The sequence below is a fragment of the Mobula birostris genome, chromosome 19 (genome assembly GCF_030028105.1).
Source record: "Mobula birostris isolate sMobBir1 chromosome 19, sMobBir1.hap1, whole genome shotgun sequence".
Lineage (NCBI taxonomy): Eukaryota > Metazoa > Chordata > Chondrichthyes > Myliobatiformes > Myliobatidae > Mobula > Mobula birostris.
Window position 1 is genome coordinate 5,022,603 of NC_092388.1, and position 15,846 is coordinate 5,038,448.

Genomic DNA, 15,846 nt, shown 5'->3' on the forward strand with positions numbered 1-15,846 from the left:
ATAGAGTTTAAGAGTCGCGATGTAATGATGCAGCTCTATAAAACTCTGGTTAGGCCACACTTGGAGTACTGTGTCCAGTTCTGGTCACCTCACTATAGGAAGGATGTGGAAGCATTGGAAAGGGTACAGAGGAGATTTACCAGGATGCTGCCTGGTTTAGAAAGTATGCATTATGATCAGAGATTAAGGGAGCTAGGGCTTTAATCTTTGGAAAGGAGGAAGATGAGAGGAGACATGATAGAGGTGTACAAGATAATAAGAGGAATAGATAGAGTGGATAGCCAGTGCCTCTTCCCCAGGGCACCACTGCTCAATACAAGAGGACATGGCTTTAAGGTAAGGGGTAGGAAGTTCAAGGGGGATATTAGAGGAAGGTTTTTTACTCAGAGAGTGGTTGGTGCGTGGAATGCACTGCCTGAGTCAGTGGTGGAGGCAGATACACTAGTGAAGTTTAAGAGACCACTAGACAGGTATATGGAGGAACTTATGGTGGGGGCTTATATGGGAGGCAGGGTTTGAGGGTCGGCACAACATTGTGGGCCGAAGGGCCTGTACTGTGTTGTACTATTCTATGCTCTAAAAGATATCTAATAAAGTTGCCATTGTCTTCTACTGCTGTATCCCATCCACTTCAAGATTCAGCATGCTGTGCATTCAGAGATGCCCTTCTGCACACCACTGTTGTAATACGTGGTTATTTGAGTTACTGGCACCTTCCTGTCAGCTTGAACCAGTCTGGCCATTCTCCTCAACCTCCCTCATTAACAAGGTGTTTTCACCCACAGAACTGCCACTCACTAGATTTTTTTTTGCTTTTCACGCCATTCTCTTTAAACTCAAAAGACTGAAAATCCCAAGAGATCAGCAGATTCTGAGATACTCAAACCACCCCATGTGGCATCAACAATCAATCCATGGCCAAAATCACTTAGGTCACATTTCTTCCCATCCCTGATGTTTGGTTTGACCTCTTGACCATGTCTGCATGCTTTTATGCATTGAGCTGCTGCCAGATGATTGGTGGATTAGAAATTTGCATTAACGAGTAGGTGTACAGGTGTACCTCAAAGTAGTCACAGGGTGCAAAAGAGAACCCTATTACAACTGTAATCTAAAATCTAACTGAATTATACCAGCACTGTCAATCTCGTGTCTCCTCAGAGCTATGCCTGGCGCAAGGGAAATTGTACATAGTTAAGGTCCTCTGCCACAGGAAACAGTTGAGACCAGTTCATTGGCTATGTTTAAGAGGGAGTTAGTTACGGCCCTTGTGGCTAAAGGGATCGGGGGTATGGAGAGAAGGCAGGTACAGGGTTCTGAGTTGGATGATCAGCCATCATCGTACTGAATGGCGGTGCAGGCTCAAAGGGCCGAATAGCCTACTCCTGCACCTATTTTCTATGTTTCTATGTTTCTAAAGCAGAAACAAACCTCTCATACAGAAAAGATGACAAATGGAGGGCTAGGGAGGAAGGAAGGGTTAGATTGATCTTGGAGTGAGTTAAAAGGTCAGCACAGCATCATGGGCTGAGGGGCCTGTGCTCTGCTGTAATGTTCTATGTCAACTTACGACCTTGACTCTAGTTCATCAGCTGTATTGAAATTCATACTCTGGACAGGATAAACATGTATCCAATTCTCTCACACAAGGGGATGGTACAACAGGCTGTGTTGCCACCCCTCAGCATCAGTGATCCACATTTTGATCCTGGATTTCCATGTGCACAATCTCCTACAACCACATGGATGCTCCAGGTCGTTTAGAGTGGAGAGCGCCAGTTCGCCCCAGTGCAGATGGGCGGGTGGGAAGACCTGAGAGAATAGGTCACAGGAAAGTAAGTGGGAGAATGAGACTGAGGATGGCCATCACCTGAGATACTTTCTTAGGCCTTTCTACATGCTTCTACTTTCTCAGAAGTTAGTGAAGATTCGGCACGTTATCTAAAACTTTGACAGAATACTCTAGGTGGAGAGTATGCTGACTACATCATGGCCTGGTGTGGAAACACTTGAACAGAAAAACCTACAGCCCAGTCCATCACAGGTAAAGCCCTCCCCGCCCCCCCCACCAATGAGAACATCTACAAGGAGCATTGTCGAGGGATAGCAGCTTCGATCATCAAGGAGCCCCACCAACCAGACCATGCTCTCTTTTCACCACCGTTGGGCAGGAGGTACCGAAGCCTTAGGTCCCTTACCACCAAGTTCAGGTACAGTATTACTCCTCGACCGTCAGGCTCCTGAACCAGTGTGGTTAACTTCACTCAGCACAACTCTGAACCAATTCCTCAACCTATGGACTCATTTTCAAGAACTCTACCACTCATGTTCTCAATATTATTAATTAATTTACTTATTATTATTTTGTTTTCCTTTTTGTATTTGCACAATTTGTTGTCTTTTGCACATTGGTTATTTGTCTTTCTTTGTGTCTAGCTTTTCATTGATTCTATTGTATTCCTTTGTTCTATTGTAAATGCCTGCAAGGTAATGAATCTCAGGGTGGTATATGGTGACATCTGTACTTTGATAATAAATTTACTTTGAGCTGTGGCTTGTTTCCAACATTTTCTCTTTTACTATTTAGGTTCCAAATGCTTTCAATTGGACCATGGAAAAAGAGAGACCTTTAAAGCTCCTTTGCGGGGCAACCAACTTATAATTATGTTCAGTTCTAGACATCATACTCTGATTATTTCAAACATACTTATCTAGAGCAAATATTTGAGAATAAACTGGTCTGAACTAAAGGGGCAGGAAACTTGCAATTAATCGAATACTTTTGACCAACATCAAATGAAAGCATTGCAAAAAAAGTATTGCTTGCAAGTACCAAGTAATAACTAGCATGATCATAGCCTTTAGATAAGCATCTATCCTCTTAGGCTTCACCGTTACACCATAGTGAAAGGCCAGTACACTAAACATCACCATCACCATTCTGTCTACCTGTGCCAACACCTCCAGAGAACTGCTTACTTTTACACTTGTTTCATCATGGACTAGATAGATCGAAGGTCCTGTTTCCATGCTCTAGTACTCTATGACTCTATCCTGATAGGTCTTTCTGTTCTACAATGCTCCCCAGGGCTCTGCCTTTTTACTAGGCAAGTCCTGTTCTGGTTTAATAGGCCAGAATGCTGAACATCCATCAGAGTTTAAATTCAATCCGCCATTCCTTAGTCCACTTTCCGTGATGACCGAGACCTTATTGTAATAAGACCATAACATACAAAGATGCCACGACCAAAAAGTCTCATGAATCCCTCTACATCCTCAGGAAGCCAAAAAAAAAATTGGCACATCCCCTTTGACCCTTGCCAATTTCTACTGATGCATCTTAAAAAGCATTCTACCCAGATGCATCACAGCTTGGTACGGCAACTGTTCTGCCCGTGATTGCAAGAAACCACAGCGAGTTGTGGACAGAACTCAGCTGCCCCTTCACGGACTCTATCTACACCTGTCGCTGCCTCGGTAGATGACATAATCAAAGACCCCACCCACTCTGGATTTTCTCTCCCCTCTCCCTTTGGATAGAAGATACAAAAGCCTGAAAGCACATCCCATCAGGATAAAGCAGAGTTTTACTGTTATCAGACCCTTAAACGGAACTCTTATTCAATAAGATGGACCCTTGGCCTCGCAATCTCTTGTTATGATCTTGCACTTTATCAGTTACCTGCACTCATGGCAGTTGGGGAGCGGGTGGTGAGATATGTCTCGACCAAAGGAGGTGTAAGGTGCTCCTTCCCTCTGCAAGCCTGCACGTCACACTTGGAGAAGGTGTAGCACCTGCTCAGCCCCGCCAATCAGGGTCATGTGAAGCCACGGGAACAGACGGTGGATGGTCGTATGTGCACCTGGTCCATATCACAAATCCTGGTTTGTGACCACTGACGTCAGGCAGACAATCTCTGAAGAGTATTGGTAATGGCTGGGGTCACCTGTCTTGTAAAGACACTGCCCAGAAGGTGGCAATGGCAAACCACTCCTGTGGAAAAATTTGCCAAGAACAATCATGGTCATGGAAAGTCCTTGATCACCCACATCATATGACATGGCACATAATTATGATGTCATACGACATCGCACATAATGATAATGCCATATGACACGGCACATAATTATGATGTCATATGACATCGCACATAATGATAATGCCATATGACGGCACATAATTATGATGTCATATGACATCGCACATAATGATAATGCCATATGATACGGCAGATAATGACGATGCTCCACATTTTTTTCAGTAGCTATTACTCTTCATTTTGCGCTCTGTTGCTGTTTACCTTATTCCAGCTCAATGCACTGTGTAATGATTTTGTTCTGTATTTAATATTCTAGTAGTATTTGAGTAATATTGCGCATATATATTGGGAAATTAAGCATTCTTGTTCTTTTAAATAATTCATTACGGGTCATATGTATAAACACATGACTTGTATACGTCATCACAGTACCATGTGATATGTGCCAACCTCCCTTAAAGTGAACACAAAGTTAGACTCTCCATTCAGACTCCCGTGTCTTCCTCTGAGTTAGTTCAAAGTTTTGAAGTTACAAAACATAATAGATTTGATCTGTATGAGGACAAGACATAATTGTATGGAGTCAATTATAAAAGATGAAATTACGACACATCTGGTTAGCAGTAACAGGGTTGGTCCGAGCCAGCATGGATTTACGAAGGGGAAATCGTGCTTGACTAATCTTCTGGAATCTTTGAGGATGTAACTATAAAAATGGACAAGGGAGAGCCAGTGGATGTAGTGTACCTGGACTTTCAGAAAGCCTTTGATAAAGTCCCACATAGGAGATTAGTGGGCAAAATTAGGGCACATGGTATTGGGGGCAGAGTACTGACATGGATTAAAAATTGGCTGGCTGACAGAAAACAAAGAGTAGTGATTAACGCCTCCCTTTCGGAATGGCAGGCGGTGACCAGTGGGGTACCGCAGGGTTCAGTGCTGGGACCGCAGCTGTTTACAATATACATTAATGATTTAGATGAAGGGATTAAAAGTAACATTAGCAAATTTGCAGATGACACAAAGCTGGGTGGCAGTGTGAAATGTGAGGAGGATGTTATGAGAATGCAGGGTGACTTGGACAGGCTGGGTGAGTGGGCAGATGCAGTTTAACGTGGATAAATGTGAGGTTATCCACTTTGGTGGTAAGAACAGGAAGGCAGATTATTATCTAAATGGAGTCAAGTTAGGAAAAGGGGAAGTACAACGAGATCTAGGTGTTCTTGTACATCAGTCACTGAAAGCAAGCATGCAGGTACAGCAGGCAGTGAAGAAAGCTAATGGCATGTTGGCCTTCATAACAAGGGGAATTGAGTATAGGAGCAAAGAGGTCCTTCTGCAGCTGTACAGGGCCCTGGTGAGACCACACCTGGAGTATTGTGTGCAGTTTTGGTCTCCAAATTTGAGGAAGGACATTCTTGCTATTGAGGGAGTGCAGTATAGGTTCACAAGATTAATTCCTGGGATGGCGGGACTGTCATATGTTGAAATATTGGAGCGACTGGGCTTGTATACACTGGAATTTAGAAGGATAAGAGAGGATCTGATTGAAACATATAAGATTATTAAGGGACTGGACACACTGAAGGCAGGAAGCATGTTCCCGCTGATGGGTGAGTCCAGAACCAGAGGCCACAGTTTAAGAGTAAGGGGCAGGCCATTTAGAATGGAGTTGAGGAAAAACTTTTTCACCCAGAGAGTGGTGGATATGTGGAATGCTCTGCCTCAGAAGGCAGTGGAGGCCAAGTCTCTGGATGCTTTCAAGAAAGAGATGGATAGAGCTCTTAAAGATAGGGGAATCAAAGGTTATGGGGATAAGGCAGGAACTGGATACTGATTGTGGATGATCAGCCATGATCACAGTGAATGGCAGTGCTGGCTCGAAGGGCCGAATGGCCTACTCTTGCACCTATTGTCTAAGACAAACTTTTCAAAGTATCTTGGTATATGAGACAATAATCAACCAAAAAGACCAGGCTCAAGGACAGCTTCGATCAGACTATTGGACAGTCCCTGAGTGGATAGGTGGGTGAATGATAGGCAGATAGGGTCAGAGAAGAGAGGGTAATGAGTCATGCCAATCTGGGGTGGAGGGGCAAGGGTTAACAGTGAAAGATTAATCCCAAAGTGAGCAGGAACAGTCAGATATAGTCCAGCAGCCGAGGCCCAGTGGCTGGACCTCCAAGTCTGCAGATCTCAGAGGGACTGCTCGGGAGGTCAAGGCCCAGTGTCTGCGAATCCATGAGTCCACTGGAGGCAGAGGCCGAAGGTGGCCTGTCCTGGGGTTAAATGACAGCGTAGGTGCCGCAGGGGGGGGGGGGAATGAGGGGGGCTTGTTTTGCTGTTGTCGTTTTGTTGCTTGTTGTATTTTGTGTTGTTCTGCCAAGCACTGTGGGCACAGTATGTTGGCACCGGAACGTGTGATGACACTTGTGGGTTGTCCCCAGCATATCCTGATGTGTGTTGGTTGTTAACACAAACAGTACATTTCACTAATGTACAGGTGATAAATAAATCTGAATCTAATACACAACAGTATTGGATTGATTAGTGGCTTACAGTTCTTTTATGTGAATATTTTCAACACAAAACAGCACTTGTTTATAACAGAATGCCTATGTAATCAGTGGATTTACCCTCCAATAACACTAGCCCCCAGACAAACGGATTCAAAACCACCCAGTCCTGTCAAATGCTGTAACAGTGACTTTCAAATTCAGATTCAGATTTATTTTCAATGATGTAAGCTTTAAAAGTTCTGACCATATAATACCTTGAGATCAATTTTCCTGCAGGCATTTACAGGATAATAAACAAACAGAATAGAATTTATGAAAAACTATAAATAACAAAGACTGACAAACAACCAATGTGCAAAGAAAGACAAATTGTGCAAATTACAAAATAAATAATACTCAGAACATGAGTTGTGGAGTCCTTGAAGGTGACTGTGTGGTTTGCAGAATCAGTTCAGTGTGTGGGTGAGTGAAGTTCAGGAGCCTGATGGTTGTTGGGTAACAACTGTCCTTGTACCTGGCATATACAATATCACACTGAGAACACGAGACCTAGAGTCCTTGAAAGCCAGTCAGTAGGTTATGGAATCAGTTCAGAGATGTGCTGAGTGAAGTTATTCTCACCAGTTCAGGAACCTGATGGCTGTAAGGTAAGAACTGTCTCTGAACTTGGTGGTGTGGGATCTAAGGTTCCTGCCCCTCTACTGGCAATAGTGAGAAGACAGCATGGTCTGCGTGTGGGTAGGTGGCTGATGGTTGTTTTATTTGGGAAAAAGTAAGGCTATTTGGACCAGGGACTGGATATTTAGAACACACTAAAAGATGCAGCGATACAAATTGTGTCTTCAGTTAAATAGTTTTCCCCACAACTTCACTTCAGTGTTGCCACTCTTGTAAATACAAACAAGACATTTGCAGACTATTTGTTGTGAAGTGCACAGATTATACAAGTAAATATATTATATTGTAGGCCAAATGCACACTAGGTCTTGATGTTGATCAAAACGTTTTGTCATTCCCATTACTGACAACTTTCCTATGTAAATTAAACCTTTACATTCTGGTCACCTCATTATGGGAAGGATGTGGAAGCTTTACAGAGGGTGCAGAGGAGATTTATCAGGAGGCTGCAAAGTCATCTATTGCAGCTTCTAAATCATTTATAAAAAAGCATTAAAAATAGTCCCAACATCAAATCCTGCGGAACACCACTAGTCACTGGCAGCCAACCAGAAAAAGATCCCTTTATTCCTATTCACTGCCTCCTACCAATCAGCCAATGCTTTAACCATGTCAGTAATTTTCCTGTAATAGCATGGGCTCTTAACTTGGTAAGCAGCCTCATGTGTGGCACCTTGTCAAAGGCCTTCTGAAAGTCCAAATATACAAAGTCTACTGCATCCCTTTATCTATCCTACGTGTAATCTCCTCAGGTTCGTCAGTCAAGGTATTCCCTTAAGGAAGACGTGCTGACTTTGTCCCACCTTGTCCTGTGTCACCAAGTACTCCATAACCTCATCCTTAACAACTCACTCCAACATCTTCCCAACTGCTGAGGTCAGGCTAACTGGTCCATAATTTCCTTTCTGCTGCCTTCCTCCTTTCTTAAAGAGTGGGTGACATTTGCAATTTTTCAGTCCTCTGGCACTATGCCAGAATCCAATGATTTTTGGTCATTACCAATGCCTCCACAATCTCCACCACTACCTCTTTCAGAACCCTAGGGTGCAGTTTATCTGGTCCGGATGACTTATGTCCCCTTAAGTCTTTCATCTTTTTCAGCACCTTCTCCCTTGTTAGAGTAACTGGACTCACATGTCTTCCCTCACATTCTTCAACATCTGATACACTGCTAATGTCTTCCACAGTGAAGACTGATGCAAAATATGCATTTAGTTCATCTGCTCTGCTGTCATCCCTGCCAGCATCTCCTTCCAATTTAGTTTAGCCAACTCTATTCGCCTACCATTGTAATTTCCTTTACTCCACTGAAATACTGCTACATCAGATTTTACTTTCTCCCTATCAAATTTCAAGTTGAACACAACCATATTGTGATCACTGGCTCCTAAGAGCTCTTTTACCTTAAGCTCCCTAATTGCCTCTGGTTCGTTACATAACACCCAATCCGGTATAGCTGATCCTCTAAGCAGGCTCAATAACAAACTGCTCTAAAAACCATCTCGTAGGCATTCAACAACCTCACTCTCCTGAGATCCATTACCAACCTGATTTTCCCCAATTGACCTGCATGTTAAAATCTTCCATGACTATCATAACATTGCCCTTTTGACAAGGCTTTTCAATATCCATTGTAATCTGTAGTCCACATCTCAGCTTTTGTTGGAAGACCTGTATATAACTGCCATCACAGTCCTTTTACCCTTGCAGTTTCTTAACTCAACCCACAAGGATTCAACATCTTTCGATCCTATATAACATCTTTCTACTGATTTGATGCTGTTTTTTTTTTAACCAACAAAGCTATGCCATCCACTCTGCCTACCTTCCTATCCCTCCGATACAATGTGTAACCTTGGACATCTAGCTTCCAACTACAACTATCCTTCAGCCACAATTCAGTGATGGCCACATCATACCTGACAATCTGTCATAGTGCAACAAGATCATCCACCTTATTTCTTCTACTTCGTGCACTGAGATATAAAATGAGTACTGTATTTGATTCTGCATCCCTAATACATCGATAGTCATCCTACTGGCTGCATTTTTGTCCTATCATCTGCCTGCCCCTGTTGACAGTTTGATTGCATAGTATCTTTGCTTTTTTACCATCCGTCCTATCCTGAGTCCCTTCACTCCAGTTCCCACCGCCTTACCAAATTAGTTTAAGCTTGCCCCAACAACTCTAACAAACCTGCCCACGAGAATATTGGTCCCCCTCGGGTTCAGGTGCAACCCATCACTTTTGAACAGGTCATACCTCCCCCAAAAGAGATCCTAATGATCCAAGAACCTAAAGCCCTGACCCCTGCACCAGCTTCTCGGCCATGAATTTACCTGCCAAATCATCCTGTTTCTACCTTCACTGGTGCTTAGCACAGGCAGCAATCCAGCTTTCTGCCTTGCTCTCTAAAATCTCTTTTCAGGACTTCTTTGCTTTCCCTTCCTATGTCATTGATACCAATGTGTAGCAAGACATGCAGCTGCTTCCCCCTGCCCCTCCAAAATACTATGGATGCAACCCAAGCCGTCCCTGACCCTGGCACCTGGGAGGCAACATTTGGTGGTCTCATTCATGTTTGCAGAATCTCCCGTCTATTAAATCCCCAATCACTACCGCTCCCCTCTTCTTCATCTTTCCCTTCTGCACCATGGACCCACCGTCCAAGATCCAGCTCTGGGTCTAGCTAAGAAAACAGGCAGCTGTACTGTCTTGTGCAATGAGTACATAACATGTGGCAAGATTAATTCATCACATTCTTTCAGCTTTCAAAAACACTTGAAGCCAACCAGGTATAATAAATTATTTGGTTACAATAATTTGACTAGACTCAATTTATTTATTGCTCAGATAAAAAAGAAACATGCAGCGAAATGTGTCATTTGCATTAACAACCAACACAATCTTTGGATGTGCTGGGAGCAGCCTGCAAGTGTCACACTTTCCAACGCCAACATAGCTTACCCACAAAGCTCGTCAGAACACACCGCCAACATACAACAGCAAAACAAATGCTCTCTCATCCCCACCCACACATTCGTCACAGAATGCACTCAGTCTCTTCCCCAGAGCTGGGGAATCAAGATTTAGAGAGCATAGGTTTAAGGTGAAGAGGGGGCAGGTTTAATAGGAACTTGAGGGCCAACTTTCATTTTTACACAAAATGAGGTATCTATGTGGAGTGGACAGAAAGAATGGTTGAGACAGGTACAATAACAATTAAAAGACTGTTAGATAGGTACAGGTACTGTTGGAAAGATTTAAAACAGGGGTTCATAACCTTTTTTATGCCATGGACCCCTACCATTAACTGAGGGTCCCGTGGACCCCAAGTTAGGAACCCTAGTTTAGAAGGTTATGGACCAAACACAGGCAAATGGGATTAGCTTGGATGGGGCATCATGGACCAGAAGGACTGAAAGACCTGTTTCCATGCTGTGTGACTCTGTGACTGGTCCTGATGAAAGGTCTCCACCAGAAATGTTGACTCTATTCCTTTACATAGATGCTGCCTGACCTGCTGAGTTCCTTCAGCAGTTCTTTTGTGTTATTCTAGATTTTCATCATCTGTAGAAGGTTCAAAGGTTCCTTTATTATCAAAGTATACAACTCTGAAATTCTTCATTTCTCTAGATAGCCATGAAACCAAGAAAGAAAAGAAAAGAAAGGGAGCACAATCATCAACTCCCAAATCCCCCCTCCCACACAAAAACCAAGCAAAACAGATCAGGCACTCGAACCTCCAAATCCCCCTCCGCCTTAAAATAAACACAAAATATTAAAACTATAAGACTGAAAAATAGAGTCTATAGTCCAAAGTCCAACTCCAAATCGCAGAGAAAACCTGGGCAATACTCTCTGGGCCCGGACTCAGCAGCGGGCTTTCCCTCTCTGGTGCAGATGATCAAAAGACAGGAGGCCAGAGCTCACCCTCTCCTCTCGCTTCGATGCTTCAATCTCCCTCGCCACTTTAATCGGCCTGCGCCCCATCCCGCAACCTGCCTCTTATGAGGTTCGCACACCTTGCCTGCAGGAATCCTCCCGGAGACTGCAGAGCGCTGGGGCACCCAAGCCATCTCCAAGCTTCCGCACTCGCCTTGATGTTTCAATCGCCCTCGCTGCTTTAACTGGTGAACAGTGGAATCTCTAATCGGTGAAATGGGGTCAAAGGTTGGTTTGCACACCATCCTGCAGCTGTCTCACCACTAGGTTTGCTCACCCTGTCTCTGCTCTCTGGAATCTTAGAGACTGCAGAGCGCTGACGCACCCAAACAATCTCCAAACAGCAAAATATGGGCTCCGAAAGTTCCAGAATCACATTCAAGACGAGAAACAAATGTAAAAGACTTAAAAGAAGTGGAAAAAAAATGGTTTAATAATCTATCCAGAAGATGTCAATCAACGGAACTTGTACATACCTTGACTGGAATCTCCTGTGTTCAAGATAAAAGTATCACAAAGTGCACTTAAACACCAAACAAAATTAAAATCAGATGATATCATACTTCCTCTTCAGATACAGTTAATAGTTTTAATTGCTACTGAACTGCTGGTAAAAATTCACTTACTGTGGACTTGATTAAAAAAGCCACAACTTTATTACTGTCTTCTTCAGTGTCCATTTAAATCGGGGTTCACAAACTTTCCAAAGCCATTGACCCCTACCATTAACCGAGAGGATCTGTGGATTCTGGGTTGGGGACCCTGGAGAATAGTCACTGTACAATTCCCACCCATGGATAAAGTAGCGCATCCTCGCTTAAAGATGAGCTTTATGTGTCACAAGTTCATCAAAAGATACAGTGAAATGTGTTTCCCCATACTGTGCTGGGGAAAGCCCACAGGTGTGGCCATGCTTCCAGAGCCATCGTATGCTCACACCTCACTAAACCTAACATGTAGTCTTTGCAACATGGGAGGAAACCACAGCAGCAACAGCGAACCCAGGTAGTCACGGGGAGAACGTACAAACTCCTTACAGACATTAAACCGGGTCACTGGTGCTGCAAAAAACATTGCACTGTTACACCCACTTCCTTCATGAACTCCCATAATCTGGCGCCCGGTTCATCCACCACTACTCCCCTTGGTGATAGTCAGCTTGTGTTAAGACATATAAAAATCCTGGCCAGGGGCCGTGGAGGTACCGACTGCCTGAAAGACTTGGCCTCGGGTCAGATAAGTCCCCCCACACCGAGCAACAGCATCCGACCATCACCCCAGGCTGTGCATTGAATTTCGGCTCCGGAACGTCTCCCCCATCCACCTCCCCGAAACTGCGCAGCTGAGGCGCACGGGCCAGGCCGCATTCACCCACACAGCTCCAGGAAAGCAGTTCCTCTCCACAGACGCTGCCCGACCCGCCGAGTTCCTCCAGCAATTTGCGTGTGTTGCTCTGGATTTCCAGTACCTGCAGAACCCCGTGTTTGTCATCAACGCACACACAAATGCTGGAGGAACTCAACGGATCACGCAGAGTCTGCGGAGAGAAATCCCCAACGCCAAGACTCCTCACAAAATTAAACAAGATTTCCAAGAACAGGGTGCAATACATTGATTACAGTCAGTCAACCACGTCTTGTATTAAACGTCTGTAAAATATGCAGGTTTTTTCCGTGTGTGTGTGTGTGTGTGGGGGGGGGGGGAGAGGGAGGGGGAGAGAGAAAGACACGCAGATGGATAACTGATTCGTTTCCCTGCTTTTCGGTATTCTGGACACTGACCCGAAAGAGGATTGTTCGCCAAGTAGGCATCGATTGTCACAGCGGCAGCGTGACCACGTTGGACTGAAAGAAGGCGCTGGGAACAGCAGCGTTGTACTTTGTACGGTCACACACATACACACCCAGAAAGCAGAAACGCAAGGCGAACCCCGACGGAGGCCAAACACCACCAGCGTACAACCCACAGGATCGGCGGGACGGAACATCCGAGCGCGGCCAGCTGCCGTTGCGGTAAATTACAGCGATGGCATTTTAAATAACAGGCACTTTCCCCTCTAGTGCTGCGGGAAGGCACCGTTCACGTGCCTCACCTCCACTCACAGCAGTAGGAAACTGACCCCCAAACGGAGGCAGTCAGCGGCCGACGTGTCATTTCTCTCTGCCTTTCCCCTCCCCACCACCGCCTCACCACGCCAGCAAATGGAGAGGAAATAGACTCGATACCGCCGGTGGGTGTGGGTGTGAGACTGAGTTAGTTGTGTGCGTGAGAGAGTGTGTGAAAGTGTGTTTGAGGGAGTATGCGTGAGAGAGAGCGCGTGTGACAGAGTGTGTGAGAGAGAGCGCATGAGAGAGAGTGTGTGTGAAAGTGTGGGAGTGTGTATGAGAGAGTGAGCGTGTGTGTGAGAGAGTATGTATATGAGTGAGAGTCTGTGAGAGAAGAGCGCGAGCGAGTGAGGGAGAATGTGTGAGAGAGTATGAGAGTGTATGAGAGAGTGAGAGAGTGTGTGAGTGAGGGGTTGAGAGAGAGACAGAAAGAGCGCGTGTATGAGGGAGTGTGAGAGTGAGCGTATGAGAGAATGTGTGTGAGAATATGTGAGAAACTGAGAGAATGTATGTGAGAGTGTGTTTGTCTACGTATATGTCTACGCATGTGTCCGTGTGAATGTGTGTGTGTCGTGTAGATTTATGAGTGAGAGAGAGAATGTGGTTGTGTGAGTGTGTTCCTCTGTGTAGTGCCTGTGATAATGTGTGTCTGTGGAGGGGGGAGGTTTGCGAGTGTCTGAGTGTGTCTGTCAGAGCGTGTGCTTCTGTGAGAGTGCGCGTGATCGCGAATCTGCGCCTGAATGTGTCAGTGCGTGAACGTGAGTGTCTACCAATGTGAAGTGTGTCTGTATCTGTCAGCGTGTGTGTCTGTGTGTGTCTGTTCTGCCTATGGAAGGAGGCAGATCTGTTGACAACCTGGAGAGGAAGGGCTGACCAACATTGAACAAACAAAATTTACATTTCATGTTATTTTTCAAATAAAATGAATTTTAAAAAAATTCGTTGCTTGTGAGAACAGGCTGCTGGCGCGGCGCAGCGCACCGCACCGGGATCGAACCCCGATCTGTGCTCCTCGGTAACCCTAATGCGACGGTAAGAAACCAATGCAACTACGGCGGCCGGCAGCAGCCATAATCCCCCCCCACCCCACCACCACCACCCCCTCGGTACGCCGGCGCTGTAACGCTGGCATCGGGAGCCCCGGGGCGCCCATGGACGCTCCGCGCTCCGCCTTCCCTCTCCCACCGCCACCCACCCGCCGTCCTGAACTTCACTCCCTCTCCCCGAGCCCAGGCGCAGGTTCACCTCCCGACATGAGGTTAAAAGTTTCTGTTTGAAGTCTCTCTCGCCCCCTCCCCTCCTACCCCTCTCGCTCCCCCTCCTACCCCTCTCCCTCCTCCCCTCCTACCCTCTCCCTCCTCCCCTCCTACCCTCTCCCTCCTCCCCCTCTACCCTCTCCCTCCTCCCCCTCTCCCTCCTCCCCCTCTCGCTCCCCCTCCTACCCCTCTCCCTCCTCCCCTCCTACCCTCTCCCTCCTCCCCTCCTACCCTCTCCCTCCTCCCCTCCTACCCTCTCCCTCCTCCCCCTCCGCCATCCCTCAGCCGCACCGACACTCACACAGACACTTTCCACGATGACACGACACGCCACGCCACGCCACGCCTCGCCGTTTTCCCCCGGTTTCCCCCTGCTGCCCCGGCGGAACGCTGGCGTGTCCTGTTCGGCTGGGCGACTCGCTGTTCCTTCCCCCCGGCTGGCCCGAATCGGCGGGCTGCCGTGGGCCGCTGTGCCGCTGTCCTGAGCTGACCCACCGAGAGAGAGAGAGAGAGAGAGAGACAGCGGCGACCTTGAGCCGATGGGAGGGACGGTGGGGGGAAGAAAGTGAGCGAGAGGCCAGCAGGGGGAGGCGGCGAGCGCCGCCGGCCTGAGCCGAATCCGGCGGCCGCAGCGCCGAGGCAGGTCAGGCCGGGCTCCGACACCCGCTGCATTGTCTTAAACCGTGAGGCGCCTCCTTACAACCGTGCGGGACGAGGCTCCGCGTCATTGCTAGTTTAAAATTGTCTTTCTCTCTCTCTCTCTCTCATCCCTATTCATGCCAAACAAAACATGTCAATACAAATCAAGGATCAACTTTATTCGCTATGTGCATTTAATACACACGCTATCCTTCTTATAAGGATGTTGCCGGTACTTGAGGACCTGATTTATAGAGGAAGGCTGAATAGTTGTAGGACTGTATTCCCCGGAGCGTAAGAGGTTGAGGGGAGGTTTTATAGAGGGAGACAAAATTCTTAGCGGTACAGATAGGGTAAATGCAAGCAGGCTTTTCCCACAAGAGTTGGATTAGACTGCAACTAGATTTCATGGGTTAAGCGTGAAAGGTGAAATATTTAAAGGGAACCTGAGGGGGAACTTCTTCACTCAGAGAGTGGTGGCGAGAGTTTGGGATGAGCTGACAGCAGAAGTCGGGGATGTGGAGTAGATTTCAACATTTAAGAGAAATTTGTATAGGTATATAGATGGGAGGGGTATGGTCCAGCGGCAGGCCGATAGGAGTAGGCAGATTAATTGTTCATCATGGACTAGATGGGCTGAAGGGTCTGTTTCTATGCTGTAGT

General features: G+C 46.2%; 1 protein-coding gene across 4 annotated transcripts in view; it reads right to left on the reverse strand.

Moving 5' to 3' along the window:
• The window catches only part of thrb (thyroid hormone receptor beta), a 206,426-nt gene extending 191,231 nt beyond the window's left edge, over positions 1-15,195 (reverse strand). The window contains exon 1 of one of the 4 annotated variants that reach the window (XM_072283152.1): positions 14,846-15,195. The gene's annotated coding sequence lies outside the window, so the exon portion shown is untranslated. The other 3 variants (XM_072283155.1, XM_072283154.1, XM_072283153.1) reach the window with 3 other exon arrangements.
• Between the last annotated feature and the right edge of the window lie 651 nt (positions 15,196-15,846).